The 4,945-nt window shown below is 39.4% G+C and overlaps 1 long non-coding RNA gene across 1 annotated transcript; it reads right to left on the bottom strand.

Annotated features, from left to right (window-relative positions):
• Positions 1-942: 942 nt before the first annotated feature.
• LOC137388653 (uncharacterized) lies at positions 943-2,215 on the bottom strand. The gene is made up of 3 exons (XR_010977983.1): positions 2,000-2,215; positions 1,358-1,453; positions 943-1,057 (listed from the first exon to the last, which is right to left on the bottom strand). It is a non-coding gene; the product is annotated as an uncharacterized lncRNA (long non-coding RNA).
• Between the last annotated feature and the right edge of the window lie 2,730 nt (positions 2,216-4,945).

A 4,945-nucleotide genomic window follows, 5' to 3' on the forward strand; every position in this document is an offset into this window, starting at 1 on the left:
CGGCTATCGATCGCGGCTATCGATCGCGGCTATCGATCGCGGCTATCGATCGCGGCTATCGATCGCGGCTATCGATCGTATCTATTTTCTCGTGTCTATCGATCGTGGCTACCGATCGTGGCTATCGATCGTGGATATCGATCGTGGCTATCGATCGTGGCTATCGATCGTGGCTATCGATCGTGGCTATCGATCGTGGCTATCGATCGTGGCTATCGATCGTGGCTATCGATCGTGGCTATCGATCGTGGCTATCGATCGTGGCTATCGATCGTGGCTATCGATCGTGGCTATCGATCGTGGCTATCGATCGTGGCTATCGATCGTGGCTATCGCTCATCGCTTAGTAAATCTAGAGGCACAATTTTAACCCTTAGCTTATTCATTAACAGCCATAAATGACCTAATACTTTCATTAAATCAGTTCATGACTAAGGTGCTTGGATCTTAATTAGCACGTAATGGAACGATTATTAGTCAAACACTGAAAGTAGTTTAGTAAAGGTAAGATGCCTTTACTATCTTACCAGAAAAGTTATTTAAATTTATTGGGCATTCAGTTAGTTGACCATATTTTAAGTTCAACTGATTAAAACTACTACACCACTTGCAAAGTTAGGTAATCAGACTCATAAATGTGGCTATTCCTCCAGACAACCAACTTATGTCAAAAGACGAGACTTGAATAACGATGTTTTGTTAGGTAAAAGGCTTTTTATAATTCTAAATAATGAATGAGGATAGACAAACACAAAAGTTTGGTTCCTCCGCTGATTGGACAATTAGACAGAGGGAGGGGTACAACCTTTTGCTACCAACTACAGGCTAGAGGTGACAATCAGACAACCAGGCGTAAATCACTGATTAAACTGGAATATTGACTAGATAAAAGAATAGTTACCCACCCGATATGGTATTTCAGGGTAGATACAGAATCTGGTGACTGAGTTCCATCGTCTATTTTGGGCACCGGAACAGTAATGCCAGGACCGCCATGCTTGTCAACTCCGGCACTTCCTATCTGTCCACCCCACGGAGACCTCAGGCTCTCTCTTCCCTTTTGTGGACTATAAAAAGTTAAACTTGATGAATACTGATATATTTATCTTTCTCTTCTCATTTTTTGGAAACTTTTACATTTCCAACTGCATCTACAGGTCTTCAGCGCATCGGCATGTTACTCGGGCATTTGTACTTTGATAAAAAACTAGAAATTAAAAAAGATGCACTTCTTATGGATGAAGGAAGGTGGTGATATCCAAATCACAGTAGATTTATTATTAGCAATCACTTGTAATCAAACAACAAAAAACACTTTGCTTCTACAGGGAGAGAAACAGGTAAAAACAGAAATCACCTGAACTTGAAATCTCTGGGCAAACAGAAAACCTTGAGGGCGAGCTTACGAGTGTCCATCAACAGCTTTTGGAAGTTCTTCCGCGCATTTCCATAGCTATTGAATATATGGTCACAAAATGTTAGTCGCCCGACTGGAAAAAACAAGATGACGAGCTATGGTAAAGCGAAAGGAGGCAACTCTCAATACCACTTGTGTTCATATTTGTTACTTTTAAACAAAGTAAGCAAGTAGCAAGAGCCTGTGGTATGCACTATGGTAACATAACATTTCCACAGTGCATACACGTTGCTTCCACAGTGCTTCCACATCCAGCGCTTCCACTCTCACCATGCATGTTTAATGGTAACATAGTACTTACACAATGCAAGCACTGTGGTAAGTTGCTATTTCTACAATGCATACACGTTACTTCTACAGTATATGCACTGTGGTAACATAACATTTCCACAGTGCATATACATTAATAACATATTATTCCTATACTACCTACTCCCATGCACACATCTCAATGATCAGATAGACTCTATTTGTATTTCAAGATCAAAGGAGAGACATAAATAGTTAAAGTTCACAAAATTGGAAATGCATGACCAGCAGGAAATGGAAGAGAAATATGAAAATGTCAGGAGATAAGAATACCTGATGGAGCTGAAGGTATGCGAGGAGACTTAACGACTTCTTCAATGCCAGGTATAGGTGTAGAGGCCAAGTCAGCAGCATTGTTGTTCATAATACTGGGTGGAAGAGATTTAGTGGTGTGCAGTCCTTGTTGTGACCAGTCTACTGATATCTTCATGTTTTTTAACTGAATGGAGGCAAATCCAAGAGCAATCCTATATACATCAAGCCATTCGTCTACGAGATTCCTATAACATGAAATATGACATGCCTGGATATTAGCTACTGACAAGCTTGAATATTAGCAACTGACATGCCTGGATATTAGCAACTGACATGTTGAATAATAGCAACTGACACGCTTGGATATTAGCAACTTACATGACTGGATATTAGCAACTGACATGCCTGGATACTATCAACTGACATGACTGGATATTAGCAACTGGCATGCCTGGATACTATCAACTGACATGCCTGGATACTAGCAACTGACATGCCTGGATATTAGCAACTGACATGCCTGGATATTTGCAACTGACATGCCTGGACATTAGCAACTGACATGCATGGATATTAGCAACTGACATGACTGGATATTAGCAACTAATATGCCCAGATATTAGCAACTGACCTTCTTGGATATTAGCAACTAACAAGCCTGGATATTAGCAACTGACATGCCTGGATATTAGCACCTGACATGCCTGGATATTAGCAACTGAAATGCCTGGACTTTACCAACTGACATGCATGGATATTAGCAACTGAAATGCCTGGACTTTACCAACTGACATGCATGGATATTGGCAACTGAAATGACTGCATATTAGTAACTGATATGCCCAGATATTAGCACCTGGCTTGCTTGGATATTAGCAACTAACATGCCTGGATATTAGCGCCTGACATGCTTCAATATTAGCAACTAACATGCCCGGATATTAGCAACTGACATGTTGAATAATAGCAACTGACACGCTTGGATATTAGCAACTTACACGACTGGATATTAGCAACTGACATGCCTGGATACTAGCAACTGACATGACTGGATATTAACAACTGGCATGCCTGGATACTAGCAACTGACATGCCTGGATATTAGCAACTGACATGCCTGGATATTTGCAACTGACATGCATGGATATTAGCAACTGACATGACTGGATATTAGCAACTAATATGCCCAGATATTAGCAACTGACCTGCTTGGATATTAGCAACTAGCAAGCCTGGATATTAGCAACTGACATGCCTGGATATTAGCACCTGACATGCCTGGATATTAGCAACTGAAATGCCTGGACTTTACCAACTGACATGCATGGATATTAGGAACTGAAATGACTGCATGTTAGCAACTGATATGCCCAGATATTAGCACCTGGCTTGCTTGGATATTAGCAACTAACATGCCTGGATATTAGCGCCTGACATGCTTCAATATTAGCAACTAACATGCCTGGATTTTAGCAACTGAACTGTTGAATAATCGCAACTGACACGCTTGGATATTAGCAACTGACATGACTGGACATTAGCAACTGACATTCTTGGATACTAGCAACTGACATGCCTGGATATTAGCAACTGACATGTTGAATAATAGCAACTGACATGCTTGGACACTAGCAACTGACATGCCTGGATATTAGCAACTGACATGCCTGGATACTAGCAACTGACATGCCTGGATATTAGCAACTGACATGCCTGGAAATTAGCAACTGACATGCATGAATATTAGCAACTGACATGACTGGATATTAGCAACTGATATGCCCAAATATTAGCAACTGACTTGCTTGGATATTTGCAACTAACATGTGTGGATATTGTCAACTGACATGCTTCAATATTAGCACCTGACATGCCTGGACTTTACCAACTGACATGCATGGATATTAGCAACTGACATGCCTGGACAATAGCAACTGACATGCATGGATATTAACAACTGACATGACTGTATATTAGCAACTGATATACCCAGATATTAGCAACTGAGCCGCTTGGATATTAGCAACTAACATGCCGGGATATTAGCACCTGACATGCCTAGGTATTAGCAACTGACATGCCTGGACATTACCAACTGACATGTATGGATGGATATTAGCAACTGCCATGACTGGATATTAGCAACTGAAATGCTTGGATATTAGCAACTGATATGCCTGGATGTGAAGCGCGATTTAATTTCTAATGATTCATAAATTTTAAGTTATAAAAAGTCAATAGAAAGTCAGGATATCTTATGTGAGCGAATGATCCTTCCACATCTTTGCTTCTTCCCAGTTTACCCTATGGTAATTGTTTCTTTTATACCATATTATCAGTTTTAAGAACTTTCATCGCTCGTGTCTTCAGTTTTTACATGACAATTACAGGTTTCCAACTCAATTAAACTTGCATTATATGAACAAATTGCATACAACCTTTATTATTAGCTATTTGAAAATATATTTTACTGTTTGCTATACCTATTTGAAAATATAATTGCTAGCGCCTCTAGCAATCTTTCACCTAATATCCGTTCTCTCCACAGAAAAAGGTATTTTTAACGATATGTCAAACCATTTATTCGCTTTTATCGGTCAACTGTTGGCTTTTTCTGTTTTACAATTCTCGTATTGCATAACTTGGAAGACGTTCCTGTTTGAATGAAATTATTGGCAATAAAGTAATACATAATAAAAACAGCATGTTCAGTAAACAGATGTGACTTGCAAAGGATTGAAACGTGAACAAGAGTCGAGCTGTATTTAAATGTGATAATGATCCTAAAGCACATAAATTACATAATTTTTTTATTATATAGTTCAGTACATCAGAGTCTTGGCTTTCGAATGGGCCTATATTCAATACACAAATAATAATAGAACTGAAAATCAAGGTGTCACAAGTATGTCCTGCAATAAAAAAACATTTGGTTGTGGTTCCCACATTGTGATGTCACAATTA

This window comes from Watersipora subatra, chromosome 2, assembly GCF_963576615.1.
Source record: "Watersipora subatra chromosome 2, tzWatSuba1.1, whole genome shotgun sequence".
Classification (NCBI taxonomy): Eukaryota; Metazoa; Bryozoa; class Gymnolaemata; order Cheilostomatida; family Watersiporidae; genus Watersipora; species Watersipora subatra.